This window comes from Lycorma delicatula, chromosome 5 (assembly GCF_047948215.1).
Source record: "Lycorma delicatula isolate Av1 chromosome 5, ASM4794821v1, whole genome shotgun sequence".
Lineage (NCBI taxonomy): Eukaryota > Metazoa > Arthropoda > Insecta > Hemiptera > Fulgoridae > Lycorma > Lycorma delicatula.
In genome coordinates this window covers 122451973-122475213 of record NC_134459.1, presented here as the reverse complement: position 1 = coordinate 122475213, position 23241 = coordinate 122451973, and positions in this window count along the sequence as shown.

Below are 23241 nucleotides of genomic sequence, written 5' to 3'. Positions count from 1 at the left end.
TTTGGAAAAATCTGGATTCAAATATCCATAAAACACAATTCAAAAACCCATTTTTACTTCCTACGTGCGGTACTATAAATTGTTAACTTATTACAACCGGAGTTTTCACTCCAGTTGACAAATCTTTTATAAAAGCGTCTTTTACACTCTTTATTTCTTTATCCAACAATATCTTTTCTCGTACATGTCCTGCATTAACCCAAGTTTCATCTAGATAATAAATTGTCTTACCATCTTCACCAAATCGCTTAATTTCTCTTAAATTTTCCCTACGCCATGAAATGATAGCTTTGCGTTCAGTCAACTGGACATTAAACAAAAATTCATTGATGTTCAAACATGATGTAATTACTTCTAGAAAAATTCGGCAGTTCGGAATCGGTATTAAATGCAATTAATTTTTTTTTTCAAGTTAGGAAGATTGTTATTACAAAAGAAATAATTTTTTTCTGTTAGCGGTTTTAGTAAAATCATTCAATTTTTGAATCGTTTTCACACACTTTCCAATCTTTTTAGGGATAACATGTTTACGAAACATTTTGCGTTTCTTTATTATGTTAAAAATTGTTTTTTCACTAAACTCTGTTGCACTAATTTCTTTCCGAGCAATATATCAAACTGCAGTTTCAGGATTATCTAGTTTTAAGGTTATATATAAGTTGATGATTATTTTACTTTTCGGAGCTCAGTATATATCATATATTGTCATATACAATATAACTAGATTGAAATTAAAAAAAAATAAATAATTGTTCGAAAATTTCTTTTTGAAATGAATTGATTTTTTTATTATTATTATTATTATATTGATTAGAAGGGGAGAAGGCTAACTCAATTGCAACAGGAACGTACTAGGGTTTTACTCTTGATAAAACTTTAATTTTTTAAACTCTTACAAAAATTGCTGGAAAAATAGATTATGAAACAACATAATCCAAAAGCTGTGCGGTACTATTTGGGGATCAAATGAGAAATCTCTGAAAAGCTTAATGAATTTCGCGTCAGAATTTTATGCTCCTGGGTTTCTAATATATTCAAGGTTAATGTACAATTAAACAATATTATTTTCCTTCTTTCTAAATTAATTAGAACAACATTCATATTTTGATTGTCGACGTTGAGTGATATACTTCTATCATATCTGTAAAGAAAACAGGCCCTTCTAAAATAGTTTAATAAATCCGGTAACAACAGACATTGAACTCCCCCCCCCCTCCCTCTAGAAACCACTTGGAAATTATGGTGATTTTGATCTGAGAAAAATTGGAAGAGGGAGTAGTAAAAAATTGCTCTGCCTCGTGTTCTGACTTACCGTGTATTTCTAAAGTGATAACTGGATTTGACCAGCCCCGTAGAATATAGATGGTTTTGAAAAAATAAAATGGGACCACGGAAGATTAGCAGTTTCCCTGTGGTTGGCTACTATCCCTAGAGTACAGTTGTAGATCTCCAACGTAGGTCAGAATATCATGTAAAAGAACCATATTATAGAACGTTCTCAGAGTAAATGAGGGTAATCGAGAAAATTCTCTGACTGTTACCATTAATTCAGTCGATTACATAAAAGGATTTGATTTTAGACGTGAAACTATTGTTTGAATAAGACCTTTTACATTTTTTATATTTTCTTTCTATATCGTTTGTTCATATGAGTCCATTTGTTTGTATTTATTACATTAACTAACCAGTCAAAGGCTCGCTTCAGTCGCTCTTCCTGTCTAGCCAGAATTGAACACAATATGCTTGTGATAATAATACTGATTAATAACAATTAAAGCGTGATCAATTTATAAAAACTATCAGTGAATTGTAATTTCTTCAAAGCAACAGTTTGGAAAGAACAAGACTCAAAACTCTTGGTTATCTGAAGTATGCGGGTTTCAGAATAGTTAACCTCCATCTTTGAAATACTAGTTATAGTTAGTTATCCGTCCTTAGTAGGCTGAAATCGTATTTTGTACTGTTCTTAGCGTTGCTCGAAAAACACCACGAGGAAGTGACCGTACTTAGTTTTTAATTATTTTTCTTTTGATTTTATGTTTTTTAGTCAAATATAACGGAGACTGGTGTACACAATCGAGGCCGTCTCGTCCAACTCACACTAAGATTATGAGAGCGACGAGTAAGTAAATACTGCAAGTGGTTTTTGAATTAGATTTGACCGCCGATTGGCCATAGCAAAGTTAAATTTCGGCAAAAACATAAATATCTGCAAACTAGAGTTTTAAGGTTCAAATCCTAGTAAAAGCAGTTACTTTTATACGGATTTGAATACTAGATCATGGATTCCGGTATTCTTTGGTGGTTGGGATTCAATTAGCCACACATCTCAGGAAAAGTCGACCTCAGACTTTACAAGACTACACTTCATTTATATTCAAACATATCATCCTCTGAAGTAATACCTTACGGTGGTTCCAGAGGCTAAATAGAAAAAAAAGGAACATAATTTGGTTATTATTGCAAGCCATTAATACGGTCACCATATTGAAATGGAAAAAGTTTCGTAACAAAATAATCCTATGTCATTTCTAGGTATAACATCTATGTTCATGCAAAATATTAGCTCAATCAGTTAAATAGTTTTTACGTGAAAGAGTAACAAACTGAGAAAAACTACTAGATTTTTATGTGTAGTAGATGAATCACTTAGCCTTGTTAAGTAATTGTACGGAATTTGACATATGCTAAATATATTTTAATATCTTTAAATATGCAAATATCTAAGATATATTTTAATATCTTTATACAGTAGAAATCGCTTATAACTAGGTCGTTTGCAATGAGAATTCGTGTATAACGATAAAAATATAATGGTTGGTTTCCTATTTTATTAATGTAAAGTAGAGTCTGTTTTAATGAGTTAATAACAAATTTTGACTTGGTTATAATGAGCGAATCATTTTATCATTCTCTTTCGAAAAATAGATTTATTCCCTGAGTAACTAAGTATATGAATTTAAATGGTAGATAGGCACAGAAATTAAATGTTAAAGTTCATTATTAATCTGTGTCTGTAATATTGAATTTTATAACGACTTTTTTCAGCTAGACTACAGATGCTATGAACTCTTCAGAAAAATGAACGTGAGTAATAAGAAACATCCTAGATGCACTAATATAAGCCATCCACAGTTTTGTACTGGCCATTTTTGGATTCTAGGAAATTCCATTCCTTCACTATTATGAAGTTTTAACAGGTATTATGGCGATGGGAAGCGTAATTTAGAGTTCAGGTAGTCGACTTTTGAACAGCTTTGTACAGTACATTCTTATTTAACTCGAGCTGAAATCACTGTATTTTCTGCCAGCGTGAGATGTTTTTGACAGATTTTTACAACACAGAAGTAATGTAGGGCCTTAAAAGAAAGATTCTTTAAGTTTACGGGAAATAAAACATTATTGAGGAATTAGGAAATGGGTGATCCGATTCTGACGTGTGTAAAACTGATGGGCTTTCTATTTCCACCTATCTCAATGATTTGGAAGAACCGTGATAACTTAAGGAAAAAAATCAGTCTCAGGTAAAGAAGATAAGACAATGTGAAATTAATGATTTAGACGAACCTCTTAATACGTTCCCATAAATCGATACGTTTCGAAAATTCAGGCGGAAAAATTTGCTGAAAAGCCAAGATACAAAGGATTTGCTTGTTGATATGGTTGGTTGAACCGATTGAAAAACAGACAATGATGGTTTTTTGATAATCGGTTTTACCAGAATTTTTTTGAATTAGATTTCAGTGCTTTATCAGATAGTAAGTTATAATATGTGGCATTATTGTTAACTACTATTAATCGAGTAGAAAGAATTGGTATTAATTATTAGATATTCATTTCGTAAAATTCGTTTTTATTAAATCATCAATATAATTGATGATTTCATAATTCTGATTTTTGGATTTTGAAGTTTATTTATTCTTAATTACGGATTTAATTTCTGACATAACAAGCTAAAAACAAAATCCTGTTATTAAAAATACTAATAATAATAAAATACAAAACCAAGCATTTTTAATTCACTTTAAACTGGAAAAAAACTTTTACTACGAAACGTAACAGTATGTACATATTTATTACGTACCTTTGTAATACAACACAGCCCAAGCAGCCTTACGGGACGCTAAAAATGAAACTAAATTTACTTATTCACGATAATTTATAAAGGAATACTGCGTTTTAATTTTCTTCTTCAGAATGATTAGAGGTGAATTGGTTCATAATTTTTTGGCTTGAAGAAAGCATTTTATTAGTGCCATATTTACCCATGTGAAAATACGTTTGATAAAATAAGTATCGTGAATTTTTTAAATTCAAAGCGTTTATAAAAGTTATTTTCTTATTCCTAACTTATACATATATACTAGTGGACCCGACAGACGTTGTCCTGACGTGGCATTGTTCTGTAATAAATGCACAACACATAAATATAATTAACTTATTTAAGTTAAAATTAGCATGAATGTGGACGACATTTCATTAGTATGACTATTAGTATGACTATCATCAGTTTGTGATTGTTGTATTAATCTAATGGGTTTATTAATTAATTATGTGTAGTATGGTTAATATCTATTTTCACTAAATATTGAGATATCTGACGAAAATCGAAACGTCGTAAAATTAATAATTAGTGTAATTAATAAATTTTGGCACATACGTATTAACGCCACCGCAGCTACAGCTTTATTTAAAAACAAAGTAGCCAATGGATTTCGGTGGAAAATGAACAGTCTCTTTATTAATTTTAGTAAATGGATATTTATATTTATTTATTTTATAAATATAATTTAACCAAACTTAACCTACGCTCGCTAACCTTGCCTAATTAACAGGAGTGTTTTGATTATTTAAATAATAAAAATTGCAATAATTACTGAATTTATTAAATAAATACTCAAAAAATTAGGTATTAATTAGTCAAGGTTAAATAAATACAAATAACCATTTATTAAAATTAATAAAGAGACTGTTCATTTTCCACCGAAATCCATTGGCTACTTTGTTTTTAAATAAAGCTGTAGCTGCGGTGGCGTTAATACGTAAGTGCCTAAATTTTCATCCACGTTACTTCTAATTTTCACTCAGATCATTATAAAAAAGTACCTCCTGTATTTTTTTTTTAATTTAATAATTTTGAAGTTTCATAACCATGTGATAGCTTAATTAATCAACTAATAAAAAATTAAAGCACTGTAAAAAAAGCAACGTTGTTAAAATTTTAGTAGAAATTTTTATCATTTTTCTCATTCTTTATTTTAACATCTATTTTACCAAATTTTAGATAATTGTAAATTAAAAACAATTATAGAAAATTTTTTTATAAAATTAATCAGCTACAAAAATTATAACTTCAATTTTTTAAATATACTTTAAACTATAATTATTATACGTAAATTATATTTTTGTTTTATAAATGGTATAATTTATTTTACAAACTGACATTTTTATTTTCAAAGAGCCGTTCAATACTTCATAAGTTGCATAGAATCAAATGAGAACTGACAATTTAAATTTGTAGGTTAAGTTGATTGTTATTGAATGCAGGAGCATACATCATTAAAATTCATGAAAAATCATGTAAAATACTCACGTCAATACTGCATCTTACAAATTTGCACAATGTATATCTTTTAATTACACTTTAAAACGTTATTTAAATAAATAATATTCTCAATAAGTACGCAATTCTAGCAGACTCGGCAATGCTTCGCTATTGCTAGATTTGAGTATACATACAAATTAAATGAACACAATTGAACGTTTCATAAAACCTTAACAACAATGAATATTAGGAACAAAATTTAATCTTTCACTATATAAAAGTCAGAAGGTAAATAAATCCAAATGGCAAAACAACAGCACTACCTATCGGATTTAATTCACACCACTCTCTAATCATAGTATTCGGTGAAAAATAATTTTTTAACGAAAAGGGTTGTGGCTGCAAAATCATTAAAATTAATACTTAACATTAAGAAACTTACAAAACATTACGGAACTTCATAAAATTTAACCTTTCCCTTTATAAAAGTCAGAATGTAAATAAATCCAATTGTCAGAACATCATTACCTATCGGATTTAATTCAAACTACTCTCTAAACACAGTAGACTGTTAAAAATACGAATTTTAATGTAATAACAACATAAGCTACGACGCAAGTAACTGATATGCGAAAAAGCAACAAAATAAAAAACTTTCCTAGAATCCGATCGCACCACCAACTATCGGTTCTGACTGATATGCCAAAAATTAAAAAAAAATTCTTAAACGCGATCGCAGCGCTGCCTACCGGAATTAATTGTGAACCTTAACCATCGCAAGATCAATAACAACGCATAAATAAATAAATAAATTAAAAAAACATTTTCAAGTGGACCAAATTGTGAATCTAAACCATTCTCGAATCCCCTTGTACACACACAAAAAATTTCATCAAAATCGGTTCAGCCGTTTAGGAGGAGTTTAGTGACATACACACGCACACAAGAAATATATATATAATATGTGTGTGTTTAGTGCATTCACATATCCAAAGAAGCCATCTATTCTAAAATTGTGCGATATAGCGATTGTTTACTTTTACTTAAATATATAAAACTTAAAAAATCATTATTAATACAGTGGTTCTCAAACTTTTCCGAGTCGCGGCGCCCTTTTTCAATTATAATTTTTCCATTGCGCCGTACCCTAAGAGAAAGTACTCGTAAGTAAGAAATAAAGATAAGCAAAACTCGCGGCTCCCCGAGATGCCAGAGCTCACAGTTTGGGTATCACTGCATTAATATATATTAATAATTATGATTTTGGTTTAAGAAAAGAATATATAGGACTGATTAATCACTAAATTTTAATTCTTTTATAAATCATCGAAATAAAATAATTAAAAAGTTTCTTAACGATAAAAATCAAATAAAATTAACAAAATATAAAAAAATTCAATAAAACAATAAAAAATCAAATAGACTATGTTGCTACAGAAATAAATTTCTGTTACATTTTTATCTGTTGTAAATAAATTTTGATTTCTCTTACAGGTATTATAGATTTCACACGTAGAACTGCTTTTGTCTCTGGAATGAAGTCGATTTTACTGAGGTTACCTCCGTTATTATGTCAGAAACACAACACAAATAAGTTAGGCTGACAAAGACGGGTTGGGATTTTTCACGTAATGTGATCCTTTTATGAAGTGCATATATAGGCTCAGTTAACTTAGTTTTCTGTTTTGGATAAATAAATCACGTTTCCAAGTTTATAGCGATACAGCCTTGTGTAGATTGGTGGATCTTTAATCATAGATCATACATTGATCATTTTAACCTTGCACTTCAGCAGGGAATGGGAGAAAACAAAAAAGGTACAAAAATATCTGTGTGACTTTGTATCACACGGTAGGATCGCGCCTTCCTCGTCTTATACACGTATATTAACATATTTCACCGTGCAAAGAAATCCTGAATTAAAATTACACTGAAGTACTATCGCGTAGACGGGTATCACAAACTTGTCAGCTTACACTTACGTGGTGAATTATAGTAACACTTACATAAGTAGTAACTCACACATAGGGGCTAACCTATCAAATAAATATAAATACGAAGTGTTTCTTAGCAGGAAAGAATGAACGTATACCTCACAATAATATTAATTTTTGCCTTGTTTTAAGAAACAAAAGCCAGTAAACAAAAGTGTTTAAAGAAAATAATAAAATAATGTATTAATTGCATTTGTAACGATAACTTTTAAAATAAATGCTTTTGATTACTAGTATTCAAAATAAATATGTAAAAATATATAAATAAAATAAATCTACAGTCAACTTGAGATAAAATTTCTTAATCACTAATAATTCAGTAAAAAGCTCAACAAAATCCATTATCTTTATTTATTCAAATGTTTTCATTTATTATTAAAAACAATTACTCATGAAAAACACACGGTTGATGAAAGAAGAAAGAGTAGTACATCACAAGCGATTGCCTTTCTCAGCCAAGCTTGCGTTTTCATTCTACGCACTATACAAATAACGACTGTATTTCAATTTACTGTCTTGTAGAATTAAAGCCAATAACAGAAATTTCTCCCCACTCGTCTGCAAACCTAGTTCCTTTCAATACTTAATGGTATTGTTCTTTGTAAGCAATTAAAAAAAGAAAGTACGAACATTCAGTTACCAGGATATCACAGTAGTCATCTTATTTTCGAAAATTTTTTGATGTAATTAATAATCTAACACTAATATAAAAATTTAAAAAAGAAGATTACAAGCAAATTTCATAATATATTTCTTATGAGCTATAAGCTATCTGAGTGTCAGCATGCGTTAGCACTGGGAATATTTTTAACTAAAGCCTGCATAAAATATTATATCTTTATGTATTTATAATGTAGTAAGTTTAATAATAAAAAAATGAACAAAATAATTATTATTGTTTCATTTATTTTAATTGTCATTGTTATATATTTTTCTGTATAAACGGTATAATTAATTTGACAGCCTTAGTAGATACTTTATATTTCATCTGAATAAAGCTAAGTTGGCATGGAGATCATTTCTCTTATGGTAATTCTCAGTTGCATTGAATATTTCAAGGGGCTATAATGTTTCAACGTAAAACCTTCACATTCACTTGCTTCTATATCTGGGACGGTGAAGAGTTTAATAAAGTTGAAATGTACTGACATCTGGTGGCATTCTCTGCTTCTAAAAAAGCATTACCGATCTTGGCACTTTGGAAAATCTTTATATTCCCTCTTGATAATTAAAATTTAGTGCTGGCTTTTGATTTATTACTATATATATTTTTTATAGTTATGTTTATTTATTCAGTTATACTTTGTTGTTTGTTATATATTCGACTATAATCGATTAAAAATATTTTTAAGACGTTAAAAATAACAATATAAGCTAAAAATTAAATTTTATTTTTATTTTAATAATAACTATGAATTATTATAATTTAAGATTTATTTATACCGTAATTAATAAAATTTATTGCCTTCTCTAAAAATTTTATTTTCTATGATACGGTTGAAATATTACTACATTAGATTAATTAATTTAAGTTAAAAAATTTCACAATGTGAATGAAGAATATTTTTATATTCACATTTGAAAAATAGTTAAACTACATAATTACAATAAGAAAGTTTATTTTTTCTCTAAATAATAATAAACTCAATAACTAATATTATTCATTAAAATCAAATAATTTCACAAAAGTTTGGTAAAATTATTCTATCTAGTTTTTAAAAGTAGAATAAAATTATTCCTTATTATTATTATTATTTCTATGTAATTATTTAATAAACTTCCTTGTGCTGAGGCCACTACAACTTTAATCATCTAATCTTTAGCTGGTGAATGTTCTAGATTGGTTTTTTTTAATGTTTACCTGAAGATTTTGACCTTGGCGTAAATTAAGCTCATGTTGTACATGGCTATAAAATTTTAGACAAGTTTTATTTTTATTTAATTTTATTTATATCATGAATCAATAACGAAAAATAATTGCGTGGGATTTTAACGTTCACTGTTAGTAATTATTTAAATTTATTGGTGTTTTTCCATTAACTATTCCTACACTTCTTTCTATCTACCACTGCATATTTTTAATGGATTTTATCCGTTAAAATTTGTATTTGCACTTATTTTATTCAACACCTTTTTAGAATTTCCTCTCTAAACCAATATTACGACATTTTGGAATTGATCTGTGTGTGTTTTTTACATTATATAAAGTGCATCCGTTAAAAAAAAATAATGAATAATGACTATATTAAATTATTAAAAATACTTCTAATTTACAAGTTATCAGGGGTAAGGTGAATTAAAATTTGAAGATGAAATAAATTTTGTACAAATTGTGTTATAAAAACAATTGAAATTTAAAAACTAAGAGAAAAATTGGATAAAAAGGGGAAAAACAAATAATTAAGTGAACCATGCAATTAATTTTATTTTTAAAATCATAACAATTAGATAACGTTTATGAATTGAATTTATTATTAATTTAATTCATTTCTATTATTAAATAATTCGACTAATTGAGGAAAGGTAAAATTTCAAAGTAATTAAAAAATGGTACAAAATAATACATATTATCGCCAAAAAAAATAAAAAATTTCTATCTAATAAAACATTTAATGTAAAAAAATCGCAGTGCTAGGCAGCGAAATAATTTTACTTAAACATTGATGGTGCCTTTCTGAAGTCATAGAAATCAACTGTCAAAGTCTGTCTGGATATATTGCTGGCTGTATCGTCAAAGAGCGTATGCTGATTTTGTTCGTTGGTTTTCCTTTGTGTATGTATAAATATATATATATAATATTAAAATATGTTTCATATAATCTTGTTCAATATGGAATGTACAGAAATAATGTATTACAAAAATATATATATACATTTTATAAATCAAATACTATCAACAATTTCATACTGAATGGATTAAATTAAAAGGAGAAAGTTCAAATTTCAAAAAAATATGCTTGTAAAACAATCGGGTGATAAATTAAATCTTAAAAACATGTTTCAGAATTATATAAATTATTTTATTAAATTTACTTTTTTTTCTTAATTCTCCATCCTCATTTTCAGGTAACTTTACTTCAGAAAAAACTTAAATATTTTCAACTAACATTAAAGAAGTTAATTGAGAGTTCATGTGGTTATCATCATTTAAAACTGTGCAAATTTCATTCAAATTAGACGCAAATTTTATTCAATTTTGTAATGTTAAATTATTTTATTTTATTTATTACTAGCCGTGGCCCGCGACTTCGTCCTCGTGGGATTTATTCATTCGTTACAAATAGTACTTCATTGTGAAAATTGATTCACAAAAATTAACGACTATATGATATATAGCTGAAACTCGCGACTTCGTCCGCGTCGGAATCACTTAATTTATTGAATATAGCTGCCCGGCCCGGCTTCGCACGGTTGGTGTACCCATTTAAAAAAATAAGATATTTGTTGCAGTCGTTCAGGGTTTTGGGCCACTTGTTCAGCCGTTTCTGCGGTAAAATACACCCTTTGGCTGTTTTCTAAGTGGACGGCTAACTGTAAGACTGTAGGATGTCGCTCGTGAATGGGAAATTCTAAAATTCGCCAAACAGCTTCGGATGTACTTATGTACCGGCCATTTACATAGTTTTCCACTTCATCATTTGAGTTTTTGACGCTAAAAGTAGCTTGGTCAGATCCTTTATTGATATATTTACAAATGTATTTGATGGCTTGAACTGAGTATTGTATTCAATTCAACTTAATTTCTTTTGAGTATTGAACTGAGTATTGTATTCAATTTAACTTAATTTCTTTTGAGTATTGAACTGACGGCTTGTACTCTATATTTATGTGCGCGTTAAACATCCTACACAATAATGGAGAATAAGGGACAATCCACCTATTATCTATATAGAAAGTACTTCCTCTGATATTTAGCGTAGCGCTCTGGCCTCCATTTTCGGCGTCACGACGACGATAAACTGGATATCCGTCCTCTCTGGTTTGGGTATCGTTGACGAAACGTCGAGGGTACTTTTTTTGTGCAGATACCGTTTTTCATACATGGTGCTGTTAAGTTCTGCTCCGTATGGACCGTGCACCATATTTTTAGTCACGATATCGTACAATATCGGGTCGTTTTGTTGGTTGGGCAGTTCCGCAACTATGACACTATCAATTTCGTCTGGCTGGAATTTTCTTTCTAGCCAAATCAGCAAATGACAGTGAGGTAAACCCCGCTTCTGCCACTCCACACTTGCCATGTAATTTCACTTTGCTGAATATTTCATCTTTTGTGAATAATTTTATGAATTTTTTCATCGTTAAATACCCTTGAAATTATTTTTATTGCCCTAGCCTGTAAACTATTTCTAGAAAGTTGAGATCTTAATCTTTTGGGCATTTTGAAATGATAAAAAAAATTAATACTACATCAACTAATACTAAATTATTTGCTTACATGTTGAACAGGAATTAGCCTGTATATGAAGTGGTGATTAAAAAATTATAAAAAATTCAAAATATTTTCAAGGAAAAATATTCGATATCATACAACCGCTGCGTAGGAAGCCGACCGCGCGATTGAGTCGCGCGGCACTTTATTTTGCGACATTGACTCCCCTCCCGCACCACAGTGACGCTTAGGTCACATGCTGCTGCCTAGCTAGCCGAGCGTTGTGTTGGCGTGGCGAGGGAGCTGTGGCAGGCGGTGGTGGGGACGCGATCGTCAACAGAGACACGACGACGACGGACAGTTGCTAGTTACTGAATTAAAAAGATAGAAAAATTATATATGTTGCTTAAATAACGCGGTAAAAAGTAGCCTATGTTCATCAGGGATAATGTCGGCTTCTAATGGAAAAGGCCTTTTTCAAATAGGTCCAGTAGTTTCGGAGCCTATTCAATACAAACAAACAAACAAATCTTTCCTCTTTATAATATTCGTGTAGAAATGGGATAACAAAATTTAAATTTTCCACATTAGGTTGCCTTAAAGCTCACCGATTGCTCATTTGAAACTTGTCAAATATGTTAGAGATTTCTCAGATACGATATTTTTAATTCTTTACATAATTTTTCTCTGTAAGCGTTCAATTTATCGTTCAGAGAAAGAACATTCATTCCCTTTTCAGAGAGTATTCTCTGCGTTCCGTAAACTGCCTTGTGAAGTGTGATGATATTTGGAATTTTGATAAATTTTAATAGCTAACTACAGTTTTTATTAAAAATAATTCTGATCACTGCGAAAAAATATATACAGTGCTAAAGAATTGATTAATAAGCATTATATTGTTAATGTAATTTGCAATGGCCATAATCAGTAGAAAAAGTTACATATTTCAAGTACAAATCCATATAAATTTATTTGCAATACTTTTCCAGGTTTTATTCAGGAAGACTAAGGTAATATTCTTTAAAATAATTTATGAACGCATAAAATCTATTAACAAATATAAAAAAAATGATTCAAGTTTGCTGAAAACTGCTATCCTTACCGTTTACGAAGATCCTGATGTAGCCTTGCGGAAGAGCAATGGCGTTGCACTTTGTCTGTATATGACGAACAAAATGGTGGATTAAAGTTAATCGGGGTTTAAAAATTCATTTCTTCTGAATATTTTTCTCTTTAGGTATTTGTGATGTGCAGTGGTCTGGTATGGAAGATGGTTGCTTGTAGAGACTGAATGTGTTTGTGGGCGCTTAGCCCCCTCCTGAAATAATGCTTTCTTAGCGGTTTTCCAGGAGGTGGGGTCGCCAGTGGTGGAGGTTTAGTCGGTAGTGCGCAGAAATACATACGCATTTTCTGTAACAACTTGCGGAACCTGTTAGCGAGTCCGACACTGCATCGGCGCCCGTAAATGGGGTTCCTCCACCTCAAAAAAATATTAATCAGGAAAAATAGAAGCCCAGTGTGAACGTAGACGATGTGTCTTGATCCCATAAACAGAGAGTGTAGGTACCTAGGACTGCACTTAAATTGGCATTTAACTGGAAGTGTCACGTGAGGATGAAAATAAAACAACAGAACGTGAAGTATACGGAAGAGCGTAGGCTGCTGCGGAAAACTGACACCTTACATTGTCCAATAAAGTTCTGATTTACAAAGCCATCGTACAACCAATCTGGACTTACGGTGTAGAGTTGTGGGAGCAACAAGTAATAGTAACGTAGGTATTAGATGTAATACAACGCTTTCAAAACAAGGTAACGAGAGCAATTGCGTAGGCACCATGATTTACACGGAAAGATGAGATTTATGAACATCTTTATAAGATTTATCAACAACGTCAAGAAAATCACGTCACTCACTTAGGGATCAATGTGCTTCACAACAGGGGGGATGTCCGAAGGTTTAAACGTCTCCATGTGCTTGACTTAGGGGCTAATATTTTACACTTTGCAGTTACTATAGTCAAATCTATTGATCTTATTTTTGTTTATTTATTTTTATTTTATTTTTGGTTATAGCTTCAAGTTGTTTTTTTCTTTGTTTGACTAGCTACCGCTTGATTATCTGTAGGTTTTTTTTTATTGACTGTTTATTTGGTTATTGGTTTTTATTTATTAATTGTTTGTTTTTATGAACTATTAAGAGAAAGCCAATCTATTTCAATTTTTTTTAAGAAGATATTTTTTACTAATATATTTACCAATGAAATTTTTACTAATGAACATATAATTTTACTAATAAATTTTAAGAACGTTGCTTAATGATAACTTTTGTCATGAATTTACTATTATGGGATTTCCTACAAAACTCCGTATCATGCTTATTATTAAACGATTTACTTATTTTTCCAATTTAGGAGCCGATTGTAAATGTACTAGTTGTAGAAAAAAAAGGTTACTGAGAAAACATCATACCAAAGATGAATTTTACACACACACACACACACACACACACACACACACTTAATATATAAAGGAAAATCATGGATATACATAAAACAAATATATATATATATATATATATATATATACATATATGTATATAGAAGCCATTTTTACACAGTGAATAAAGATAAATTATGGTTTACTATATAGTAAACCATACAAGTGTACTATAGTAAAATACTATGCGGAATATACCATCTTTATTTGAGTAATTAACGCACTTTTATAACGTACACTTTTTGTCTAAAAAGTGTGTGATTTATGGGAGGAAACGATTTTGCATAGATTTATAAGAAAATTAAAATGAGAAAATAAATTATAATATTCGGTGATAAATAATTGACTGAATATTTAAAAAATTGTTTAAAAATTCAGGTGTGTGAATTTCGCCAAGGTGTGTACTTCGCGAATAATTATGGAAATACGTCAGTTGTTCTTGTGTAAATTCTATCCCTTAATGCTGAATGTTTAGGCATTTTAAAAACATTTCCTCTATTTTAGTCTTTTTCGCTTCTAGTAATGACAGTAAAGCTAATACTTACTTCTTTAAACAGCGTTCCAGCTCGTATACTCTTTATTATTTGCGTGTCTACTATCAAGCTGATTATTTTTTATTATTTGAATATGTTTGTAAATTCTTATACCTTAAAATAATTTCTTCATCGTAGAATTTCAGATATTTGCTTTATAATTTCCTACCATTACCTCTCTCTACAGTTTTTAACTTCTTTGAGTTCTTCTAACACCAAATAAACATAAATTTTTGGTCATAATATATGATCTTCCAGCGAAGTTTGTTTCATCAAGATTCGATTATCTAATTCTCTAATTCGTCTTAAGACATCTCTCTACATTTTGTGTTATATCAACCGATTTAATTTTTAAAGTTCTTCTTCAACACAAGTATTCATATGTATTCTTTTTCTTTGCCTTTTCTTACTGTTCTTACCTTAAAACTATAAATTTATGGAAATGAATCGAATATAGATTGGTCATTGGATTTTTTAAATTTTTTTTTATTAATCACTATTTTTTTTTTATTTGTGAGTTTTAATTTTGAGTTCTGCTAACCATTCTCGAATTTATTCATTAAATTTTTTTTCGGTGATAAAAAAGATAAATCTTCTCCCTACACCAACGGATTTTCAGAGTAAGATGTAAACTACTTCCTATATATAGTTAATCAAGGCATTTATAATTTTTTTTTTAAATTTATTATGTTTAAAATAAAGTTCCCTATTGTTTTTTTTAGCTTAACTCTATATTTCTATAGGAATAATTTTGGAATTAACTTATTTAAGAACAACATAAAAAGTATAAACAAAGTTACAAAGTTAATACAAATAGTAAAGAACTAAATTAAGATTAATAGTAAAGAAATAAATTAGTAAAATTATTTTAGATAAAATTACACGGAATATTTATATAATTTTAAAACAACCCAATTTAGAAATTTAATAAAGGATTATTTACTTACAAAGTTTGATGTAATTTTGCTTGCGTGTAATTTTTTGTATTACATACATCAATAATTTTTTTTTTATGTTGTAGCAGTTAATGTCTATAATTTATAAATTATCTTTACAGAAAATGTATATAGTTTTATGTTATACGTAGCAAAAAGATAACTATTTTATTATACAATTAAATGTTGTTTAAGTTGTATAAATAACCTATTTCTATCATCTAATATATTTCATTGACTGTAGTTAATTTTTTATAGCCTTTTTCCTTTTCATTTGTAGCAAGTCATAAGTTTCAGATAAATCAACAAAGATTTAAATTTAATTGAAATACTAATCGTTTTTTATCTTTTAAAATACATTAAAAAAAACGTTTAGGTAAAATTGATTAAGGCAAAAGAAAATTAGTAAACATTATTTTTTTATATTCCGTAAAATTATGTTATGAAAATGGCAGTTTAGACTTTTTCGCTTTTACGTATAGATAGGTTGACTAATTTTATGGATTTAACGCTACAATATATATATCTATATATATAAAAATGTTAAGTTCGTTTGTGTACGGCTTCAAAAACTCAAAATGTTCTGCACCGATTGAGCTCAAATTTTAGCACGATATATAACCCGCATCAAAGATTGTTTTCATCTATTTTTAATAAATCTATCTATCTATTTTTAATTTGTACATTTTTAATTTGGAAATGTAAACAAAGGAAAACCAATCAGATCAATGCAAGATGGCCGCTGTCAAACACAACGACCAAATTTCTTTGAATTATATTTAACAGCTAAAACATCTGTATTTTATTAAAAAAAAAAAACACGATAAAAAAAATTTAGCACGATATATAACCCGCATCAAAGATTGTTTTCATCTATTTTTAATAAATCTATCTATTTTTAATTTGTACAGTTTTTTAATAAATAAGAGGCTAATAAATCAGATAGAAATGTAAACAAAGGAAAACAAATCAGATCAATGCAAGATGGCCGCTGTCAAACACAACGACCAATCACAAAGAGCCCGTATGGCCGTTGCCAATGTAAACAAAATCACTACTGATTAAGTAACAAATTTCTTCGAATTATATTTAACAGCTAAAACATCTGAATTTTATTAAAAAAAAAAAACAAAAAAAAACACTAAAACAAAAAGAAAAGCCACCGAGAAGGAAAACTTACAGTAAATAAATTAAAACACCTTTCTTATAGCCCAGATAGACTTAAGACTATGCAAACAAAAAAAGTCGAAATAACCAAATACACAGAAAATAATATCCCTACATAATGACCAAAAAATCCTTTGTTAGGTTATGTTTTTACATAAATATGACCAAAAAATCGTTTTTTGGTAATTTAGCGTTCTTTACAAAATTGACAAATAGTAACACTGAAACCAGTGTTTTTTTTGTTTTTTCTAACCTCCGAAACCACCGTTATGCATTGCTTCAGATGATGATATGAATGATTTATAGCGTATGAAAATGCCATGCCTGACCGCGATTCTAACTCGGAACCATCGGATTAAAATCTGAGACGTTACCACTCGCGCCACGGAGGCCGGCAAACATATTCGTTAGGAGCCGAATAAAAACACGACTTACTAATATGGCGTTGTTTGACAAACCAATTTTATACGGACTATAATTACTTTTAATACGCGAAACCCTTTGCAATGATTGAACATTAACTTAAACCTCTTCAAAAATTATTCCTTTTGAACTAAGCCACATTTTGATATCATTGTTTTTCTATAACACGAGTGGAATTCTTTTCCTTTTATGATAAGAAGCGTTGTCGAAGACAATAACCGAATTGGGCTATATATATATATATATATATATATGTATGTATGTATACGTATTTGGATAATTAAAATATATGGAGTGTTTTTTTAATACAAAATGATTTTTCTGCAGACAAAATGTCGTTTTCAATAATCTATCGTTTCGCATTCAACTAGCCTGTGAAACCCTTAATAAATTACTTTTAGAATAAATGAATAAAGGAATCATGTGTGTGAGTATATATATATATATAAAGGTTTTATAAATAAATATTTAATAAACGTTATTTTATAAGAACTAACGCTACTTACGATATTGTCGTTATATCTTAAAAGAGTTTTTGAAAATATGATTCCACCTAATTCTATTCAAAACATCAAATTTATATTTAAAGTCATTTGAGATTACAATTATCAAATTATGTTGATCGTAAATTAAATATATCATTGATCGTTATAATACATAAATAAACAGACTGAATCTGATTTGAAGTTCAATTCAGCACAGCTGCAACAGACGTATTACATCAACGGAGACAAAACCGCACATGCATAAGAGTGCTTTTATCTGTTTCTGAGGCCCAGTAGTTTTACTGCCGCGGAATTAATAAAAACACAAATACTCAAATAAAAAAAAAAAATTATTATGTGTTTGGAACGGTGTGAAAAATTTGGTATTGGTAGGGTTGTTTATTAAGGAACCCTACTTCTCTGCAGGGTGGCTCTTCAATTTGAGAAGGAAAAATATAGTTTTTGCAGTATATATTTCTGGTCATCAAATTGAACATGTGTAATTCATTTCGATAAAAGTGCTTTGATCTCCCAAGGGATTTTAGACGGGATGGGTGCTCATTTTCAGGAGGATACTTATAGATGTCCTACAAGTACGGTTTCTTTTCTTGTGTTATTGTTCCACCTGCTTAGATTTTCATTTCTCAAAACCCAATCATTTCTTCACATTTCATTTCTTACTTTTCATTTGAAATTTTGTATCTGAGAATCTGTATTTGATAGGTTGTTATTGAAGTTGCTGCAGTCATTGTATCCTTGGTTTGGTCAAGTGAAGAAAGTATCATACAACTGACAAGGGGTTTGGTTTCCTGTTTGATGGCTGTAAAATAAATCTAAATGTTGTGATACTTACTTTGGATAAATCCGGGTATCCTTTCCACTAGAATAATACACAATTTTAAGTTTGTAAAACGTTAGATATATTCTAGGTTGTATTTCTTATGTTAAAATTATACAGTAAAAGCGGATATGGTGAAAGATACAATTCATTTCCAAATTTGACGTATATTTTTTTAAAAGTAACAAATATTTTTTAAACATAAAGAAATTACATCTGGTTTTTTTATAATCTTTGTCAATCAGTGAATTATATATCGCTGTAAATATATTACAAATTATTTTTACTGAATTTTATGAGATATTAACACTAACACCTAAAGTATGATCAATAATGGACTTATTGTACGCACTCGTATATAAAGATATTATTAATCTCAGAAAAGTAATTATTACTTGTTACTCTGAAATCTTATACGTGTAAAAATCATAAGAAACATTAAGACAAAGGTAACAAATTAATTTTACGGTATAATACTTATGTATTCTTACTATCAAAAGACGAAAGTGATGAAGAAATACGGCATAAGAATTAATGTAGGGAAAATAAAATTTTAATAACAATGAAAGTATGAAAGTGCAAACAAGGGAAGGGGAAGTAGAACAAGTTCAGAAATACAGATATGTGGAAAGTATATTAAATGATATTTGGAGGAATGATACAGAAATTAAATCAAGAATAGCCATGGCAAAGGAGGCCTTTAATAAGAAAAAAAAAACTGCTTTGTAGCAAAATAGACTTGAATCAAAAGAAAAGGTTGGTTAACTGTTACGTAAAGAGTTACTTTTATTGGGATACGAAGCATGGACTTTGGGTAAAAGAGAGAAGGACAAAATACAAGCTATGAAAATGTGGGTGTGGAGGAGAATGAAGAAGAATAAGCGGGTAGAAAAAGTTAGTATTGAGAACTATTGAAAAGAGTAAAGGAAGAAAGAACATTGTTGGAAACAATTAAAAGGAGGAAGGGAACTGGATTGGTCATATATTAAGAGGAAAAGATATATTAATAACCGTGAATGGGAAAAGGGGAGGAGGAAGAAGACTGAAAATGATTGATAACATCAAGAACGGAAGTTACATAAATACCAAACCTGGCTTGAGACAGAATGAACTGGAGACGTCAATGGTGTCAAGGCATTGGCCGTTACTTCATGATGATGATTAATCATCATCTTTTTATTTCAAAAAAATATTTAGTCAATTTAATACAGCCAAAAAATAAAATCAAATAACAGGAAAAATTGTGATTACAGACTCGAATTATTATTATTAAATTACGTTATTTCATTAAATTATTACATTCGAATGACAAAATTCTGTTAACTAATGCTGGTCTACCTGTATAATAAGTGATATATATTCTTTTATTAAATAAAACGTATATTATAAAAATTATCTCATAATATTAAAAATAAATAAATTTTAAATCCACTTCGAGTGGTTAAAAATTATAGGACAATTGGTAAAAGGGATTCTTGATATTTGAGATGTTAGAAAACAATTAATTTTGGTTTATTTTATATTTTTCTGTTTTATTTTATTCTCACATATATTTGTTGACATATTTTTTCTCACGTCATGCAAAAAAACAACATAAAAAGGAAATATGTGCCGACTAACATCATATGTGTATTTTTGTAGCTTTATTGATCTTCTTTACTTTCACGTTTTCTCTTGGGTACGTAAAAAATAGAATAAAAAATGTCAGCTGTTTTCTTGTTAGGTTCAGCAATAATATATTTTATTTCTTGCGGACTCGGTCTCAGTCCATTCGTCAAGCCACGATAGTGTGGGTAGAAAGAGTAAGGAATGGGATCAAAGAAGTATGGGAATGATTTGATCCCTAGAAAAGAAGAGAATCTGCGGGAAACATTGTGGACATATTGGGAAAGCTATAATTCTCCCTAGAGGAAATCGACTAAGGAGCGTAACGAACGGTAACTGTTTATCTTAAGGAAGTAAATACAGTTAATTTAAAGAGGAAAATAACTAAGATGAATTATAAAATTTAATTTAATTCATATAATAAAATTCTATATTAAATAAATATCGAATTGCGACTTTTTAAATTATTAAAGAAAAGATCATTCATTTTAAAAATTTATTTAGGTTACATTATTTATTTAAATTTGAATACTGTATGTATGAACTATTTAAATTATGTTTATGTTGTACTAAAATCAGCTTAAAATTAAATCTTTTAAAGAATTGTTATGATAAATACTATGTAGTTTCTAAATAAATCTCATTGAAGTTTTTGCCCTAAATCTCGAATGATATTAGATATTTAATTATGATTTCAAATTCACCTAGATGTTTTATAAAATTAAATTTTCTGACAAAAAAAAATATATATATATATATACATACATTATTATTATTATATAGCTGTTTCAATCTTTACACACACACACACACACACACACACACACACACACACACACACACACACATTATATATATATATTATATATATATATAATAAATAATAATAAAAACTCCTTGTGGTAAATACACAAAGGAACCCCGTCTGGAATATACAATCTGTGTTCTAAGTCCAGGGCGTTCCAGCTAGACATAAGTACAATGCATATACCTAGCTAATGGGGTTCCAAGTACTTTCCTCGGAAATGTGATCATTCATGTGACCTGACCTCCATCTTCAGGACTGGAGTTTTCGGCCACCTGCATAACATGTACATTTGAAAACGTTTTTGGAGATAGACTTATACTAAATTTAGAGATGGCGATGTGGAGGCCAAGGATGATGTGCGATTGCAGGTGTAATAGGAAAGCCGCAATGAAAAGACTGTATTAAGGTGTTCAGAAAGGTCATGGAGTGGTTAGTGCAGTGATTGCGCATCCGATCTCTGCAAGTACATATGCCGATTCCACGGGAGTACCGGGTCGGAGTTCTAGAGTTGGTAGCCTTGTACCCGCCGTGTACCCCGGGGGCCGGCTTTGCTGCAGAAGGGATTAACTGATAATTCAGTTTGAATAACAAATTGTGGCAGAGGGTTCACCGTAAACACTTTCGTTTAGAATCAGCCGTGACGCTGGAAGCGAAACGTGAGAAGAGTTTTGATAAGGAAGAATTCATAGTGATTTGATGAATTTGCAAAGAACTACTATCAAAACTGTTCACCCAGACCTAAGTACGTGGTGATTAAAAAGGAAATGGTAATTTCAAGAAGGTAACCCCATTTTTATCACTTGTTAAATAACAGTTGCTCTGGCGTTCCAGAAAAAAGAAATACGCAACACTTTTAACGGTCTCTACGTCGAGACAACCAACGTCATTCAGTCGTAGAGGATTCTTGCATTAAACAAAATAGGTGAGTTGGCTGTGTATACCTAAATTCTCGGAGCACTCTCAATACCTCAAAGTATACTGTCGTTTCTCTAAATTAACTTAATTGTTCTGAGCAAGAAATTGTGAAGGAGTTGTCACCACAGGAAGTAATGGAGTGCCGAAAGCTGAACATAAAAAGGAATTACGAAGTTCTCTATTCTGCTTCCATGTCCTTACTTTTAATAAACCTAACACGCCTGAGAAAGTTCGCACTGGTATATACCGTCTAGAAGTGGACGCTTTGTGCCGCAATCCATGTGATGCTTCACGAACCAGCGGATTGATCACTCCGAGCTTTGTTTTGAGGGACCGAAATATGGGTGAGGTGAGGAAAATCATGAAGGAAACCATGCAAGAATACTCCCTTTTGCTTAATTTGAAAGTGCAGCACTCATGTCGATAATTAAAATTTTGTTAAACTGTAGTTAAATATTTAAGCTCTTTTTTTATTTAATTTGGGTATTAAAACACGTCAATCCCAATAAAATTAGCCTATACCGACTTTAAGCACTCAAAAATATTTTGAGAAAACGTTAATGAAATAAAAACTAACCAGTAAGAAGCATGTATTTATGGTCTGTGATTGGTTTAACTGACTAAGAAATGATATACCAACCGTGAATTATCTATTATTACTTAAGTTAATTTAATTACTGATGCTGCGGTGCAGCACGAGTCTCCTAGTCACGATATTTTTTATATTCAATTTTTAAATACTATTTATTCTTATTCTATGAAAGATATTTACTTATAATTGATAATAATTAAAACACATAAAATTAATTAATAGTCATTTATTTAATATTGTAAAACTAACAAAAATAATTAATAATAACATTTATCTCGATGAAATTCTGGAAGCAAATATGTAATTAATTTTCTAATTAACTTATTATTTGCATGTTAATAAATACAATTTTATAACCTTGCAAGTACTGAGGCTATTTAATAATAACCTTTTTTTTAGCTTCCGGGACCATCGTTAATTACTGCTTCAGAAGGTGAGGGGAAATGACAATTATGTGACTTGTGAAAATGGTATGCCTTATCGGGATTCGAACTCGGGACTTCCGGATGAAAGGCCGAGAAGCTATTAATC